This window comes from Oncorhynchus mykiss, chromosome 20 (assembly GCF_013265735.2).
Source record: "Oncorhynchus mykiss isolate Arlee chromosome 20, USDA_OmykA_1.1, whole genome shotgun sequence".
Lineage (NCBI taxonomy): Eukaryota > Metazoa > Chordata > Actinopteri > Salmoniformes > Salmonidae > Oncorhynchus > Oncorhynchus mykiss.
This window is the reverse complement of record NC_048584.1, coordinates 15,553,201-15,572,711: the sequence shown is the minus strand read 5'-3', so window position 1 is coordinate 15,572,711 and position 19,511 is coordinate 15,553,201. Positions and strand designations below refer to the sequence as shown.

At 39.9% G+C, this 19,511-nt stretch overlaps 1 pseudogene; it reads left to right on the top strand.

Annotated features, from left to right (window-relative positions):
* The window catches only part of LOC110498749, a 155,757-nt pseudogene that overhangs the window by 4,338 nt on the left and 131,908 nt on the right, over positions 1–19,511 (top strand).

Here is a 19,511-nt window from a genome sequence, read left to right as displayed (position 1 = left end):
TATCAAATATAATCAAAGTTTATTTGTCACATGCACAGGATACAGAAGGTGTAAACGGTACAGTGAAATGGTTACTTGCATTGTGGAATCTTTTGTTTAGAAATGTAGCTAGCTAGCTAAACAATGAACCATAATCCCAACTCATAACATTACTACCCTGCATGAATCTACAGGTAGCTAAAGCTAACCAACTAGCTAGGTTCAATGTTAGCTAATTAACTAACATTAGGCTATAAATAGCAATACAAATGGCTCTGAGATACGAATAGTATTAGTACACAGGTCATGCATGTAACGTTAGCTAGCGAACCAGCCAGCTAACGTGAGCTAGCTAGCTAACAGTATGCTTTAACTTGTAATGAAAACAACTTTCTGACACAATTAGAAATGCATAATATCTGAATGTAGCTAGCTAGACTCTCTTACCCGTCCGTATACATGGATGAACGCTTCTCCCTCTGTCACGGATGCGATGGTTGCCCTTAGTTTGAAGATATACTTCGTAGACAGGTGTTTTATACAACAGCCTTCTGTGTTCTCTTTTCGACTCTCTGCATTTGCAATAAAACGGCTGAATTCTCTCCATCTCCTAAGCTTTCATACTCTGCTTCCACCAGGCATTCCACTGATTTCAAAACTCAGCCCTCCAGTGAGAGCCAACTTTTGAAGTTTTTTGTGATATGTTTAAAAAAAGCAGCTTTAGAAAGGATTACCTACACATACTACGCAGCACATTATAGACAGAAAAAAATGTATGTTCAAATGCCTCTCCTGTGAGGCGCGCGACATACAGCTACTTTCCTGAAACGAGTCACAATGTTTTGCAAAAGTGAAATGGGCTACTTCTATGTGAATTAATGGCGAGGCGGAACACACCTCAATTCAAATTGTTGTATGAAAATAAAAATGGTTAGAAAATCATTTTAAATTGACAAGTTGAACATAGCCTATAGATAATTAGCATGCAGCGTGCCTTGGTTTGAGAGCAGCGTGGGTTAACTGTCCTGTTGAGTAACAATCACATTTTGGAACAGGGAGTGCATTCTGACATCACACGCATAAATAATCTCACGCTGGGGTGACTGTTATTTGGAATTCATACGTGAAAAGATTAAAATAACGATACTGTTTATGAACAGTATTAGATTACTTTCGTTCCTGATTCTGATTGTTTCTCGAATAATTTTGTTTTCCAGTTTTGGGTTCTGTTTCCTGAACCCGTTCCAACCCCTGATAGAAATTGATTGATAGTTCGACAATATCTTGGAGAACGTGCCTTACTCGTCAACTTAACACCACAGTGGCTTGTTGATGCCCTTGGTTTGATCCCCCTCCCAAAAATGCCAATATAATCCTACAGTTCGGCAGGACGAGAGCTGTTTCTCTCACTCACTCACACACCTGTCCACCCACCTTTACCCAACCCAGGATTGCCCTGCTATCTAATATGTGAATACAAGCAGATGTCAGATGTGACAGTCTTTTCAGTTGATGTGGTGGACTCAAAGTCAAAGGGTGGGTAAGACTTTTCCAAAGTATTCCCTACTGTCTCATAAGAAGGAGTGTAACTTTCTGGGAAGTTTGTCAGAAGCATTGCTGCCTTCCTGACAGTTATTATATAATTCTCAATCTTAATAATATATATGCGTAAGGCTGTACATCCCACTGTCTCCTAGAATAAATGAAGAGGAATAGATGAATAAGGTATTATTGCTCACCTCAACAAACGATAATAGAAGACTCACCTTAGTATAGGGCTGTCCCCGACTTAGGAAAATGTTGGTCAACCAATATTTCTGTTCTGTTGACCAATCATGTATTTCTCCATATATAGACACATCCTATGTGTTTTAGTCTAATCTACTATATGTGCCGAGCTTATCTGATGCTTTAAGCAAACTGTTTGATGAACTAATTAAGAAGCTCAAATGTCTAGAGTTCGACCTCAATTTATTTGCTTGTGCCAGGACTGACTTGCTGCACTATGTAAAAAAAGAAATACAACAGAAAAGACAGCAAGTGACTTTGACTAGCACCGGTTATCTCTCTCTCCTCCCTGCATCAGCAATGACCACAGAACATTAACAGTGTGTATCGAGCTGTCCGTATTGCTGAGGGTGCAACAAAATTTCCGTCAAAGTTATGTTTCGGAAAAACATTTCCTATTCCCTCAACCCTTGCTCTCTTTACGTGACATGCAACCAATAGGGCTTGACCTATAGCATATCATAATCACATCAATAAATTGGTTAAAACAAACTCTGAACACTGTAATACGTGACAGCGGAATGGATACAGAGGACGTGACAAATAGACTCAAAACGTGGGAATGTTTACTGGTTTCTCAGGAGGTAAAGGGGAAGTCAGATATGTGGAATAAATTTGACTAGTTGTGGAAAATACAGGAGATCAAGAAAATAAAATAAGGAGCAAGCCCTGTGTGCATATTATGTGTGCCAAACAGGTTATACTGTTATATTTATAATTTACCGTTTGGGACAATGTAAACAAAACTAAATAAATTATAAGTGAACCAGTGAGTTTGTAAGCCTTTATTACAGCAAAGAATAAAAACAGTTCCATTCCTTTGTGAATGCAATTTTTGAAATGGAGCGGTTTAGGGCTATTTATTGTTTACGCTAATTATTCAATGGTCGCTTTATTTTATGTTAACCAAATTGCTTGTTTGCATTACAAATCATGAATGACTCATATGCTTTGTGATGACATGAACAAATAAATGATTGATTGATACACTGCCGATTTTGCAGGTTTTCCTACTTACAAAGCATGTAGAGGTCTGTCATTTTTATCATAGGTGGATTTCAACTGAGAGACGGAATCTAGAAATCTAAAAATCCAGAAAATCACATTGTATGATTTTAAAGTAATTAATTAGCATTTTATTGCATGACATAAGTATTTGATCACCTACCAACCAGTAAGAATTCCGTCTCTCACAGACCTGTTAGTTTTTCTTTAAGAAACCCTCCTGTTCTCCACTCATTACCTGTATTAACTGCACCTGTTTGAACTCGTTACCTGTTTAAAAGACACCTGTCCACAGACTAAATCAAACAGACTCCAACCTCTCCACAATGGCAAAGACCAGAGAGCTGTGTAAGGACATCAGGGTAAAATTGTAGACCTGCACAAGGCTGGGATGGGCTACAGGACAATAGGCAAGCAGCTTGGTGAGAAGGCAACAACTGTTGGCGCAGTTATTAGAAAATGGAAGAAGTTCAAGATGACAGTCAATCACCCTCGGTCTGGGGCTCCATGCAAAATCTCACCTCGTGGGGCATCAATGATCATGAGGAAGGTGAGGGATCAGCCCAGAACTACACGGCAGGACCTGGTCAATGACCTGAAGAGAGCTGGGACCACAGTCTCAAAGAAAACCATTAGTAACACACTACGCCGTCATGGATTAAAATCCTGCAGCGCGCACAAGGTCCCCCTGCACAAGCCAGCACATGTCCAGGCCTGTCTGAAGTTTGCCAATGACCATCTGGATGATCCAGAGAAGGTCATGTGGTCTGATGAGACAAAAATAGAGCTTTTTGGTCTAAACTCCACTCGCCGTGTTTGGAGGAAGAAGAAGGATGAGTACAACCCCAAGAACACCATCCCAACCGTGAAGCATGGAGGTGGAAACATCATTCTTTGGGGATGCTTTTCTGCAAAGGGGACAGGACGACTGCACCGTATTGAGGGGAGGATGGATGGGGCCATGTATCGCGAGATCTTGGCCAACAACCTCCTTCCCTCAGTAAGAGCATTGAAGATGGGTCGTGGCTGGGTCTTCCAGCATGACAACGACCCGAAACACACAGCCAGGGCAACTAAGGAGTGGCTCCGTAAGAAGCATCTCAAGGTCCTGGAGTGGCCTAGCCAGTCTCCAGACCTGAACCCAATAGAAAATCTTTGGAGGGAGCTGAAAGTCCGTATTCCCCAGCGACAGCCCGGAAACCTGAAGAATCTGGAGAAGGTCTGTATGGAGGAGTGGGCCAAAATCCCTGCTGAAGTGTGTGCAAACCTGGTCAAGAACTACAGGAAACGTATGATCTCTGTAATTGCAAACAAAGGTTTCTGTACCAAATATTAAGTTCTGCTTTTCTGATGTATCAAATACTTATGTCATGCAATAAAATGCAAGTTAATTATTTAAAAATCATACAATGTGATTTTCTGGATTTTTGTTTTAGATTCCGTCTCACAGTTGATAAAAATTACAGACCTCTACATGCTTTGCAAGTAGGAAAACCTGCAAAATCGGCAGTGTTTCAAATACTTGTTCTCCCCACTGTAAGTATAGAAATATAGGCCTAAGTAAGTTAGTGTTAAAACTAAACAGGATGCGCTCTTAGGCCTACAGCTTGATGGTGATTATACAAGGTTGCTATACTAAGCCTACTAATGATAATGACATTACTTATTATTATAATGATGATCGTAATAACAACAATAAGAAGGAGATCAAGGAAAAGGAGGGTTATTATTATAAATATAATTTTTGACAATTTGGAACACTGTAAACAACACTAAATACAGTAGAAATAATACCAGAGGCTGGTATAATAACATAAAAAAACTGTAATGCCTTTATTACAGGGTAGCAAATTTCTGAAATTGTTCATCCGACATGTGGTTGCGTGAGTCTTGGTGTTTAGGAATCAGTATGGAGAGGTTTAAAGCTTTAATATTTAATAATTTTAGCTCCACAAACTCATATTCATTATCTAAAAATAGACACGTTTAATTTTGTCTGGTTTAGCATTCCAAATAAAATAATATTTTTCTCATATAATAAAAAAAAGAGTGTTCTGGAGTAGGCAGCGTCATTAGTAAGTAAGTAAACTGTGATAGGACCAAAGTGTTAATCAATTTGATGTTTCCATAAATAGACAAGTTTTTACCTCTTCACGCTAACTTTCTATTGAAATTGATTGTGTTAATTCATATGTTTTCATGTGAATGCCAAGTATGTCTACTTCACCATCCACCTATTTTATTGGTAAACTACAAGGTAGTGTAAACATTGTATTTTAATGATCCAATACATATTGTACACTTTTCATAATTCGGTTTTAGTCCAGAGAGGCTAGACAAGTGATCAAGATCTTCAATGAGACTGTGCAGTGATCCAGATTGGTCGGTCTTTGAAAAAAAACTTGAGTCATCTGCATTCATTGACACATTTTGTTTTTAGCCCCTGGATTTCTAACCCCTTGATATTCTTGTTGGATCTGATTTTAATGGCTAGCATTTCAATGGCCATAATAAATAGATATGGTGACAATGGTTGTTTTACTCCTTTTAAAAGCTCAATACCTTCTGAGATGTAACCATTATTTACTATTTTACATCTGGGGTTGCTGTACATAACTTTAACCCATTGTATAAGAGATGAACCAACATTTTAAGTAATCCAGGCATATATATATATATATATATATATATATATATATATATATATACACATTGTAGTTGTACTTTATTAAATGCCTTTTCAAAACCTGCCTGGTATCTTTGATGTTTCATGATGTTCAGTTGTTTCAAGTAATTGTCGTATATTATCTCCATATGTATCGTCCATGTGAAACACCTGTCTGATCAGGATGAACAATATCTGGCATCCTGTCGGAATGTATCACAGCCTCGTACGGCAACTGCAACGCCCTCAACCACAAGGGTGGTGCGGTCTGCACAACGCATCACCAGGGGCAAACTACCTGCCCTCTGACACCTACAGTACCCGGTGTCACAGGAAGGCCAAAAAGATCATCAAGGACAACAACCACTCGAGCAAGTGCCTGTTCACACCACTATCATCCAGAAGGCGAGGTCAGTGCAGGTGCATCAAAGCTGGGACTGAGAGAAGCTGTTTTTCAATCAATCTATATCTAGGCCTTCAGACTGTTCACTATCACTAACTCAGTGAGGCTGCTGCCTACACTGAGACCCAATCACTGGACACTTTAATAAATGGATCACTTGTCACTTTAAACAATGCCACTTTAATATGTTTTCATATCTTACATTATTCATATCACATGTACATACTGTATTTTATACCATCTACTGCACCTTGCCTATGCCGCTCGGGCGTTGTTCATCCATACATTTATATGTACATATTCTCATTCACCCCTTTAGATTTGTGTGTATTAGGTAGTTTTTGGGGAATTGTTAGATATTACTGCACTGTTGGAACTAGAAGCACAAGCATTTCGCTACACTCGCATTAACATCTGCTAACCATGTGTATGTGACCAATAAAATTTGATTAGATATATCGTAAAAAATAAATGAAAACATGAATGTGCTTTTTGGTCTTGTAGGGTTTATGGGCGGGGTTCATGACTTTGTGGCTGTGGTAACTAGTAACGACCCCTGAAGGAGGATCTCCTCTTTATAATTGGTCCATTTTTAAACGACCTCCCCATAAGAAGTTGCCGCCACTATTTTAATGTAATTTCCTTTACTAAAGAGGAAATGCAACTTTAGGTTCCACCGCTGAAGAGGTTTGCACTAGTTACCACAGCCACAAAGTAAAAATAGTCTATCGTAAAAATGTATGCAAACCAAAATGACCTTTTTGGTTTTAATTTAAGGTTCGATCTAGGCATAATGATAGCAGTGTGGTTAAGGTGATGGTTAGTTTTCAAATCTGATTTTAACAAGATCAATTGTAGAAATGGGTGCATCTAGTAATTAGTGATGACCCTTCAAGCTTAGCTAGCATGCTAACCTTATCTAGCTAATTATCTATTGTTGCTGGGTTGCTAGCTAGCTAGGACTCCGGTACACAGAAGACAGGAGGCGGAGGTGACACCGGCAGCTAGCTAGGACACCAGAGGGCAGTGTCCTTTTGTCCCCGCCTGTCGGGGACTGCTTTCCCGCAGTTTCTATTATATATTTGTAAAGGATCGATAACTCTGCAACTCTTTAGGCTAGAAACAAGCTGTAAAAGGCACAAAGATATGGCTCGAGTGAACATGGGGATAGCTTTGTTAAGTCTCTATGGTTGAGTGATACGACCTTCAAAAGTCACTGACTTAAAACCGGTTTCTTTTACTTTGCTTTAAATGAGAATTTAATCATATTTGACCATTTAAGACTGCCAAAATGAGCTAATTCACCTTCTGAAAACTGCAGACAATTACTTTTGACTATATATGGAAAATTCTACACATACTTTAAAAGTTAGTTCAAAATAGATTCGAGCTATTAGAGGGTAACAAGGCCAGAAGACCAATGTTCAAACCAATGATGTCTATAAACCCTGGATGATTGACAGGGGCACTGTACTGAAGCCAATGCGCAGCCATCTAGGTACTCCTCCTCCGGTGTAAAAAAATATTTTGGACTCTATAGAAATTAATTTATTGAATCATCTACATTTGTTTTGACATGTGTATTCTATTACAGGACACCTTAATACATATTTGTAAAATATATTATGTGAGCTAAACATAACAAAAATTGATAAAACATATATATATTTTTTCATTATTAAAGTTATTATTTTGGCACTAATGTTACTGTCCCCACTACAACCACAAAAAAATACTTGAATACCTATAATTTTTGAATTCCGTTCATTCCAATGGATTACTGTGCCTACTGGGGAGTGCCAATATGGCCAACCGGTGGCTTCAAAGCCTCTCAATGGGTGGGTGAATTTTGGCCCATTCCTCCTGGCAGAGCTGGTGTAACTGAGTCAGGTTTGTAAGCCTCCTTGCTCGCACACACTTTTTCAGTTCTGCCGACACATTTTCTATAGGATTGAGGTCAGGGTTTTGTGGCCACTCCAATACCTTGACTTTGTTGTCCTTAAGCCAATTTGCCACAACTTTGGAAGTATGCTTGGGGTCATTGTCCATTTGGAAGACCCATTTGCGACCAAGCTTTAACTTCCGGACTCACGTCTTGAGATGTTGCTTCAATATATCCACATCATTTTCCATTTTCATGATGTCATCTATTTTGTGAAGTGGACCAGCCCCTCCTGCAGCAATGCACCCCTACAACATGATGCTGCCACCCCTGTGCTTCACGGTTGGGATGGTGTTCTTTGGCTTGCAAGCCTCATTTTACTGTGGATATAGATACTTTTGTACCGGTTTCTTCCACCATCTTCCACAATGTCCTTTGCTGTTGTTCTGGGATTGATTTGTACTTTTAGCACCAAAGTACGTTCATCTCTAGGAGACAGAACACGTCTCCATCCTGAGCGATATGACGGCTGCATGGTCCCATAATGTTTATACTTGCGCACTATTGTTTGTACAGATGAATGTGGTGACTTCAGGCATTTGGAAATTGCTCCCAGGGATGAACCAGACTTGTGGAGGTCAACAATTTTTTTCTAAGGTCTTGGCTGATTTCTTTGAATTTCCCATGATGTCAAGCAAAGAGGCACTGAGTTTGAAGGTAGGTCTTGAAATGCATCCACAGGTACACTCCATTTGACTCAAATGATCTCAATTAGCCTATCAGTAGCTTCTAAAGCCATTACATAATTTTCTGGAATTTTTCAAGCTGTTAAAAGGCACAGTCAACTTAGTGTATGTAAACTTCTGACCCACTAGAATTGTGATACAGTGAATTATAAGTGAAATAATCTGTCTGTAAACAATTGTTGGAAAAATTACTTGTCATGCACAAAGAAGTTGTCTTAACCGACTTGCCAAAACTATGGTTTGTTAACAAGACATTTGTGCACACACACACTGTCATATACACAAGTGAAATGCAAACTCATTGTAAGAAACTTTTTCATCCAAGAATCCATTCATGTGAAGCCACTACAAATACATTTAAAGAAATTCCTTAATTTCAAATTCCAATTTTCACCCCATGAAGGATTGCAATATCGGCTATTGTATCCAGTAAGATCATCATTGATTCAATTTCAACCTTGTGTGAAGAAAGAGATTAACAAAAACCTCAGTTCTTCCTTCACTATGGTTCACACTTTTCTATCTCATTTTGTTCTTGTTCAAGTTTCTTCTACTAAGGAATGTTTAGCATTTTATTGACAGCTCCATATCTGGGTGTGATGCAGAAGCTTCAGAAGCACGGTTTCTCCTGAAAGACGGGCATGCCATTCATGACACCTGAATCAATAAGCAACTTGGCACGCTCGTTACCTGTAGCTAATTACCACATCCATCTCTCCCAGTGTCAAAGCGCTCTTCCTCCTCTCTCACTCGCTCCTCTCTCTCTCTTGCTGAGTACACAGAGGACCAACACCCGGACAGCTGATGAAACTGAGGAGATAATCTGTCTGCAATAATGCCCTTTCGTGGGAAAAAACTGATTCTGAGTGGCTGTGCTCCTGCCCAGTCACGTGAAATCCATAGATTAGGGCCTAATGAATTAATTTCAATTGACTGATTTCCTTATATGAACTGTAACTCAGTAAAATGGTTGAATTGTTGCATGTTGCGTTTATGTTTCTGTTCAGTATGTGTGTGTATGTATATAATTTGTTTTTCAACAGGAAAATGACCAAACACACCTCCAGGCTGTGTAAGGGCTATTTTACCAAAAAGGAGAGTGATAGTGTTGCATCAGATGACATGTGCCCCCTTCCGGTACCGGAGGTACCATGAAGGAATAAGTGATGTTGATGACTCAGAACCATGTCTAAACCCATTGCCTGAAGAGAGTTGGCTGGTGACCAATCCTGTTCTTGCCATGAGTTTGATACTCAGCTATTGCTTATGTTCCCAGAGTAAGCGGCATAATGCCACTGTTGAGACAGACACTCACAAGCAACACACTCCTGTCAGCAGCCGTTGCTTCTTATTTTTTCTCTGCTCGCCCCAAGTATGGCTGATTCCAAACTCGAAGTCCTCCGGTCCTGACTTCAGAGTCTTGAAAAGCTATTTTCATATTGTCAGCATGATGCGTTGATAATGAAGTGCACTGGGCTTTTGCTGGTTGGTTCTCCTCCGGGTCTTTCTCACTCAAACACCCACAGTCATATCCACACGCATCCCCCGAGCACTGGCCCCTTCCATTACATCTGTTGAATTTTCAAATCCAAACAAGGAGAGGTCTCCAACACCCCAGGAAGAAAAAACATTTGAGAGAACCAATCAATGCATCCGCTTAATTTCTGAGCGAATATTGCATTAACAAATGGCCTCCTTCCCTGACCAGCTAGTCACAGCTCTTCCTTGCTGTGTGGTCATGTGGGTCGCGTCAGCAAGGCTAGCTCTTCCCTAGTAAAAGGTGGAATGAATGTCTTTGATCAAGCTATTGGGGAGTAGTGCATTGTTGGATGTTGTGGGGCTTTGTGAACTGAACTGAACAGCACACACACAGCTCTGTGCTGACATTTCTTACAATACCTTTTGGAGCACAATGCTCCCAAATTAAAATTCCAGGTAGCACAGTAAAATATTTAGGAGCGTGTGCGACCAAAATGTTAGCACTGTAGAGCCATTACACACATGCACACTCACACTCCCTGCTGGATCAGGAGGAAAGTGCCAGGGCCTATAGGGATGTGTTTGTGACGTATTCCAGAGGACGTGTGAATTTGAGGCAGTGTTTATTTTCGGTCCTCTGTCCCTTTTCGTTATTTGTGTTATTGCATAAAATTCATGCCAAATGTTGCTGAGGGAATGGGGGTCACCTTTATCATTGCACAACAGTCCTATTCCAAAAGAGTGAGATCCCCCGAGGACTTTCTCTGTTAGCTTTTTTATTTTGAGTCCAACTGAACTTCCCCACTCCGAGCAGAAGCCGACTGCACACAGCAAATAATAGTGCCTGCTAACTGTTACTTCCTTTTTGCTTCGCCCTCAGCTGATGTTGGCGGTGTCCTATTGGTCGTTGCTGGCACCGGCGATAGACATGGCAGAGGATTCGGGAAAGTATGGCTCGTTTGCGTTCGTCCCTGTGGCGGTGGGTGTTGCCCTCGGCGCGGCCTTCGTCTACCTGGTTGACCTCATGATGCCTGCTCTGGTGAGTCTTGTTGGTGCTGCAGCCTCCCGGAAATGAACTTAATTCACACATTCAGTTCACACATACCACTCTGTCATGTCAAACACAATAGCCGAAGAGGTTGGCCTCTATACATTGTTTGCTCATACACCACAGGTAATATCAATCAATCAAGCTTTATTTATATAGCACATTTCTTAGAACAAATGCAATTTACAATTTAAAGTGCTTGACAAATAAAATGTAGGTCTACCTGTTGGAAATGAGGTAAAGGCGGGAAAATAAATCACGACAGGATGAGGGTTGGATAGAGGGTGAGTTACAAGCCACACTTACAGTGCCTTGCGAAAGTATTCGGCCCCCTTGAACTTTGCGACCTTTTGCCACATTTCAGGCTTCAAACATAAAGATATAAAACTGTATTTTTTTTGTGAAGAATCAACAACAAGTGGGACACAGTCATGAAGTGGAATGACATTTATTGGATATTTAAAACTTTTTTAACAAATCAAAAACTGAAAAATTGGGCGTGCAAAATTATTCAGCCCCCTTAAGTTAATACTTTGTAGCGCCACCTTTTGCTGCGATTACAGCTGTAAGTTGCTTGGGGTATGTCTCTACCAGTTTTGCACATCGAGAGACTGAATTTTTTTCCCATTCCTCCTTGCAAAACAGCTCGAGCTCAGTGAGTTGGATGGAGAGCATTTGTGAACAGCAGTTTTCAGTTCTTTCCACAGATTCTCGATTGGATTCAGGTCTGGACTTTGACTTGGCCATTCTAACACCTGGATATGTTTATTTTTGAACCATTCCATTGTAGATTTTGCTTTATGTTTTGGATCATTGTCTTGTTGGAAGACAAATCTCCGTCCCAGTCTCAGGTCTTTTGCAGACTCCATCAGGTTTTCTTCCAGAATGGTCCTGTATTTGGCTCCATCCATCTTCCCATCAATTTTAACCATCTTCCCTGTCCCTGCTGAAGAAAAGCAGGCCCAAACCATGATGCTGCCACCACCATGTTTGACAGTGGGGATGGTGTGTTCAGGGTGATGAGCTGTGTTGCTTTTACGCCAAACATAACGTCTTGCATTGTTGCCAAAAAGTTCAATTTTGGTTTCATCTGACCAGAGCACCTTCTTCCACATGTTTGGTGTGTCTCCCAGGTGGCTCGTGGCAAACTTTAAACAACACTTTTTATGGATATCTTTAAGAAATGGCTTTCTTCTTGCCACTCTTCCATAAAGGCCAGATTTGTGCAATATACAACTGATTGTTGTCCTATGGACAGAGTCTCCCACCTCAGCTGTAGATCTCTGCAGTTCATCCAGAGTGATCATGGGCCTCTTGGCTGCATCTCTGATCAGTCTTCTCCTTGTATGAGCTGAAAGTTTAGAGGGACGGCCAGGTCTTGATAGATTTGCAGTGGTCTGATACTCCTTCCATTTCAATATTATCGCTTGCACAGTGCTCCTTGGGATGTTTAAAGCCTGGGAAATCTTTTTGTATCCAAATCCGGCTTTAAACTTCTTCACAACAGTATCTTGGACCTGCCTGGTCTGTTCCTTGTTTTTCATGATGCTCTCTGCGCTTTTAACGGACCTCTGAGACTATCACAGTGCAGGTGCATTTATACGGAAACTTGATTACACACAGGTGGATTGTATTTATCATCATTAGTCATTTAGGTCAACATTGGATCATTCAGAGATCCTCACTGAACTTCTGGAGAGAGTTTGCTGCACTGAAAGTCAAGGGGCTGAATAATTTTGCACGCCCAATTTTTCAGTTTTTGATTTGTTAAAAAAGTTTGAAATATCCAATAAATGTCGTTCCACTTCATGATTGTGTCCCACTTGTTGTTGATTCTTCACAAAAAAATACAGTTTTATATCTTTTATGTTTGAAGCCTGAAATGTGGCAAAAGGTCGCAAAGTTCAAGGGGGCCGAATACTTTCGCAAGGCACTGTATATTTAAAACATTTTTAGGGGGTAAATCACCTTTAATCCTGCAGATAGATTTTTGCTTCCATCAATGTCATTGACTGCATCATTTCCAATCCCCCATATATTTTTGGGGACCAGTCAAAAGTTTGAACACACCTACCCATTCAAGGGTTTTTCTTTATTTTTACTATTTTCTACATTGTAGAATAAAGGTGAAGACATCACAACTATGAAATAACACATATAGAATCATGTATTAACCAAAAAAGTGTTAAACAAATCAAAATAGGGCCGAACATGTTGGCATTGTGCACACTTGGCCCTTGGCTGTGTGCCACAGGAAGCTATGGATGGGAGCTAATGTTATCTCCCATGATGCAACACTCCCATTGCGTGGGGCAACATCCTGTTACCCGACTTGTACCTTGTGCAAAGCTGTGGCTTTGTTTGAAAGTGTTTGACCAGGTCCAGTTAAGTCAGTATCATCTCCCTGACAAAGCCCTTGCTCCCACATACGGAGATACAGTTCATGGTCCTATGACACTTAATCCTGCAACAGCTTGCTCCGCAGTCACCCAACCACCTGACGTTTGTTTTCCCTTATCCTAGAAACGCTGCTGGCGCACAAAAGACCGTGACTGGGGAAAACAGTAGTGTTGATAGGGAAGAGAAAGAGAGAGAGATCGATGCAGATACAGTGATTTCCAGGTACAGGGCAGCCTTATCACCAGGTTGAGGGGGGTCAGAACGGGGGTCGACAGACTCGGGTGCTGCTGCCGCTAGGCTGGCACTGCCTCCACCACCCACCTGCACGCCCCCTCTCTCCTGCTATCATTCAGGGCCCAGTGTTTGCCCAGGAGCCAGTAAAATTGACACCAGCAGCTGTCCAAACAGCCTGGTCCGACCCCCCAGAGGGGCACCCCAGCCCACAGCCAAGACCCCTGCGTCTCCCCCCCGATTCCACTCTGCTCCGTCCTCCCACTGTCATCACTGGGGAAACCAGGGGAGAGGAACAGGAGATGTAGTGGGAGAGAGATGGAGGTGAGGAGGAAGAGGATGGTGGGGACAACCGTAATGATGTGTGTTAAAGCCTGTAATCGCTGTGAAAATATGTATGTAGGGTGTTAGGATGATGTTTAAGGAATAGCCTACTTTTCCTACTTTTTTAGCTGACAGTACATCAATTTGTCACCAATTGCAAATGGTTTAGGTTACAAGATTGGCCTCATTGCACCATCCTACTTACCTTTTTGATACATTTACCAGTGATGGTCCACTGCGCTAGTACAGAATGGAAACCACTGTATGTAACAATATCATATAATCTAATTTGCCATCTAAATGGGAGTATCTGCTGCCATGTAACAATAGGATGTTGATGTGACTTAGTGAAGCAGAAAACCTTTAATAGGGAGTGATTACACTTAATGGCATTCAAACCCCTCTCTCACATCACTACTGTCAATAATAACAAGGTCAGCATATACAGTGCCTTGCGAAAGTATTCGGCCCCCTTGAACTTTGCGACCTTTTGCCACATTTCAGGCTTCAAACATAAAGATATAAAACTGTATTTTTTTGTAAAGAATCAACAACAAGTGGGACACAATCATGAAGTGGAACGACATTTATTGGATATTTCAAACTTTTTTAACAAATCAAAAACTGAAAAATTGGGCGTGCAAAATTATTCAGCCCCTTGACTTTCAGTGCAGCAAACTCTCTCCAGAAGTTCAGTGAGGATCTCTGAATGATCCAATGTTGACCTAAATGACTAATGATGATAAATACAATCCACCTGTGTGTAATCAAGTTTCCGTATAAATGCACCTGCACTGTGATAGTCTCAGAGGTCCGTTAAAAGCGCAGAGAGCATCATGAAAAACAAGGAACAGACCAGGCAGGTCCAAGATACTGTTGTGAAGAAGTTTAAAGCCGGATTTGGATACAAAAAGATTTCCCAAGCTTTAAACATCCCAAGGAGCACTGTGCAAGCGATAATATTGAAATGGAAGGAGTATCAGACCACTGCAAATCTACCAAGACCTGGCCGTCCCTCTAAACTTTCAGCTCATACAAGGAGAAGACTGATCAGAGATGCAGCCAGGGACAGGGAAGATGGTTAAAATTGATGGGAAGATGGATGGAGCCAAATACAGGACCATTCTGGAAGAGAACCTGATGGAGTCTGCAAAAGACCTGAGACTGGGACGGAGATTTGTCTTCCAACAAGACAATGATCCAAAACCTAAAGCAAAATCTACAATGGAATGGTTCAAAAATAAACATATCCAGGTGTTAGAATGGCCAAGTCAAAGTCCAGACCTGAATCCAATCGAGAATCTGTGGAAAGAACTGAAAACTGCTGTTCACAAATGCTCTCCATCCAACCTCACTGAGCTCGAGCTGTTTTGCAAGGAGGAATGGGGAAAAAAATCAGTCTCTCGATGTGCAAAACTGATAGAGACATACCCCAAGCGACTTACAGCTGTAATCGCAGCAAAAGGTGGCGCTACAAAGTATTAACTTAAGGGGGCTGAATAATTTTGCACGCCCAATTTTTCAGTTTTTGATTTGTTAAAAAAGTTTTAAATATCCAATAAATGCCGTTCCACTTCATGATTGTGTCCCACTTGTTGTTGATTCTTCACAAAAAAATACAGTTTTATATATTTATGTTTGAAGCCTGAAATGTGACAAAAGGTCGCAAAGTTCAAGGGGGCCGAATACTTTCGCAAGGCACTGTATGTATCCACTACACTAACAAGATCATCCACATGTATTGATCACATTTTTTATAATACTGTAGAACCTTGTTCTAAAGCTGTGTCCGCACCCATTGGATGCAGTGATCACAATATAGTGGCAATATCCAGGATTTCCAAAGTTCCAGAAGCTTGGCATAAAATGGTATATAAGAGATCATACAAAATATTTTGCTGTGACTCTTAAGTGGATGATGTTATGAATATTTGTTGGTCTGATGTGATTAATAAGGAGCATCCAGACGCTGCACTTGATGAATTTAGGAAATTACTTCCAATTATTTAGGATACAATCTTCCCAGCAGAGTCATTAGATCATTTATTTTGGTACTGTCCATATGTAGCTCGTTTTTAGTCACAGGTCCAGGAATGGCTGAAGAATTGCAACATTTACCTAGAACTAACGCTGCAGATAGCAATACTGGGTGATTTGAAAAGTCATAGTCAATCAATCAATAATATAACTGTTTAGCAACATTTTTTATCTGTAATTTACAATCTGTAGAAGCTATGAGAATAGAACAGTTCAGTACTTTTGTGAAGCGTCACAGCACAGTTGAAAAATATATGGCAAATAGAAATTCAAAATGGATGGTGTTAAGAGATAGATGGGAGGGGTTGAAGGGGAATGAAGGGTGGGATTAATAACAACAAGATAACCAATGTAAAGCATATGGGGTCTGTAAAATGTATATAGGTTCATAAATGTTGTGAAATAGCACAGTTACAAATAGAAATCAAACTGGATGGACATTAGAAATAGAGGAAGGACTAAAAACATACTAAATATAACTATTGTAAAATAGATTTTGTCTGTAAAATGTGTATAATATGAAGGTAGAAGCCTAAGGTGTTATTGTTTATTAGTTTATTCCAATTGGGGGAGGGGTGATAGGGTTTTCAGGGAATAATAAAGGTATATTAAAAAAAAGTGTGTATATGTATGAATGTTTATGTGTGTGTGTGTATATATATGTACATTTTTTTAGAATATACCATTATTTATTTATTTATTTATTTATTTAATTATATAGTTGAAGTCGGAAGTTTACATGCACTTTTTCAACCACGCCAAAACTATAGTTTGATAAAAATAAATTTGTGGAAAGTCGGTTAGGACATCTACTTTGTGCATGTCACAAGTAATTTTTCCAACTATTGTTTACAGACAGAGTGAATTATAAGGGAAATAATCTAGCAAAATTCCAGTGGGTCAGAAGTTTACATACACTAAGTTGACTGTGCCTTTAAACAGCTTGAACAGTTCCAGAAAATGATTTCATGGCTTTAGAAGCTTCTGAGAGGCTAATTGACATCATTTGAATCAATTGGAGGTGTACCTGTGGATGTATTTCAAGGCCTACCTTCAAACTCAGTGCCTCTTTGCTTGACATGAAAAATCAAAAGAAATTGTCCAAGACCTCAGAAAAAGTCTGGTTCATCCCTGGGAGCAATTTACAAACGCCTGAAGGTAACAACTTCATCTGTACAAACAATACTACGCAAGTATAAACACCATGGGACCACTCAGCTCTCATACCGCTCAGGAAGGTGACGTGTTCTGTCTCCTAGAGCTGAACGTACTTTGTTGGGAAAAGTGCAAATCAATCCCAGAACAACAGCGAAGGACCTTGTGAAGATGCTGGAGGAAACGGGTACAAAAGTATATATCCACAGTAAAACAAGTCCTATATCGACATAACCTGAAAGGCCGCTCAGCAAGGAAGAAGCCACTGCCCCAAAACTGCCATTAAAAAGCCAGACTACGGTTTGCAACTGCACATGGGGACAAAGATCGTACTTTTTAGAGAAATATCCTCTGGTCTGATGAAACAAAATAGAACTGAGTGGCCATCACAAAGCCCTGACATCAATCTCATAGAATATTTGTGGGCAGAACTGGAAAAGTATGTGTGAGCAAGGATGACTACAAACCTGACTCAGTTACACCAGCTCTGTCAGGAGGAATGGGCCAAAATTCACCCAATTTATTGTGGGAAGCTTGTGGAAGGCTACCCGAAACGTTTGACCCAAGTTAAACAATTTAAAGGCAATGCTACCAAATACTAATTGAATGTATGTAAACTTCTGACCCACTGTGAATGTGGTGAAATAAATCATTCTCTACTATTTTTCTGACATTTCACATTCTTAAAATAAAGTGGCAATCCTAATTGACCTAAAACAGGGGATTTTTACTGGGATTAAATGTCAGGAAATGTGAAAAACTGAGTTTAAATGTATTTGGCTAAGGTGTATGTAAACTTCCGACTTCAACTTTATATGGATATATATTTACCCCAAAAATATGGGGGATTGGAAATGAATTACATTGATGGAAGCAGCAATCTATCCACAATATTAAAGCTTATCCACCCCTTAAAATTACAATAATATTTAACGCTTATCTAAAAGGACCTCATTACTTTTTCTCTGCACTTCTTCTCGGCCAAGTCTTCTGCTTTTGACTTTCCCTGTACTTCCTGATGGCTAATAACACATCCATCTAACTGAGAGGCAGGGGTGTCTTAAAAAATATGTGTCAGAAAATGTATGTTTGTAAGGAGGAGAGGAACACCTCATTAACCTCCCCTCTCTCCTTGTCACACCATCAGATTTACCCTGGAACTGGAATCTATTCCCCCTCTTCTCTCTTGTGGCTAGCAATTATGCTAATTTGCCTTCAAGACTCCTCAACTAGTGGGGTGTAACTTATTTTTGGCGACATTTTAATTTGTCACCTTTTAGAAAGTGCCTTGTACTTTCTACTTGGTATCTGTTGATAATTGGTCAAGTTCTCGTGTAAGACTTTCCAGTATTTATTCTTACCTCACTGAAAGTCTAAAAGTATTGGCGCGGCCTCTGACCGGAGATTTGAAAGGCTCGCAGAGACAAAATGTTGCTCTTTTAAAGCTAATTTAATTCAATTCTACACAATTTGCCAGAGGCAGTATGCAAAATGTAGTTAAAACAATCTTTCTGCAATGGTACACTTTTTGCCATAGCATGAAACACAGCATAAGCAATCTGACATTATATAAAGAAATCTTACATTTATTGAATTTTAGATTCTCCCTGACTGTCTGGTTTTAATTTTGGTGATTTTTTTGTCCTAAAATATATAGCTCCATTATCTTTCCTACATACTTTTTTATCTGGTTTTAATCGTTTAAGTTTACACTAAAAACGTTTTGGCTGTAAAATACAGCTATTAATGCTCTCAATGTTTAAGTAGGTAGGCCTACTCCCTCTTATCAATGTTCTGCGTGTACACACACACACAGGCACATTCTAAATTAGTGTTCTCCCAATTTCTGATTGGAATGTTGACTACACTTAGGTTGCAGTCATTAACTTGTTTTTCAACCACTCCACAAATTTCTTGTTAACAAACTATAGTTTTGGCAAATCGGTTAGGTCTAGAGGTCGACTGATTAATCGGAATGGCCGATTAATTAGGACCGATTTCAAGTTTTCATAACAATCTAAAATCGTTATTTTTGGTCACCGATTTGAATGTTTTTTTTTTTTTTTAATTTTTTTTTCTTTTCTTTTTTTACATCTTTATTTAATCTTTATTTAACTAGGCAAGTCAGTTAAGAACATGTTCTTATTTTCAATGACGGCCTAGGAACGGTGGGTTAACTGCCTTGTTCAGGGGCAGAACGACAGATTTTCACCTTGTTAGCTCGGGGGATTCAATCTTGCAACCTTACAGTTAACTAGTCCAACGCTCTAAACACCTGCCTCTCATTGCACTCCACAGGGAGACTGCCTGTTACGCAAATGCAGTGAACCAAGGTAAGTTGCTAGCTAGCATTAAACTTATCTTATAAA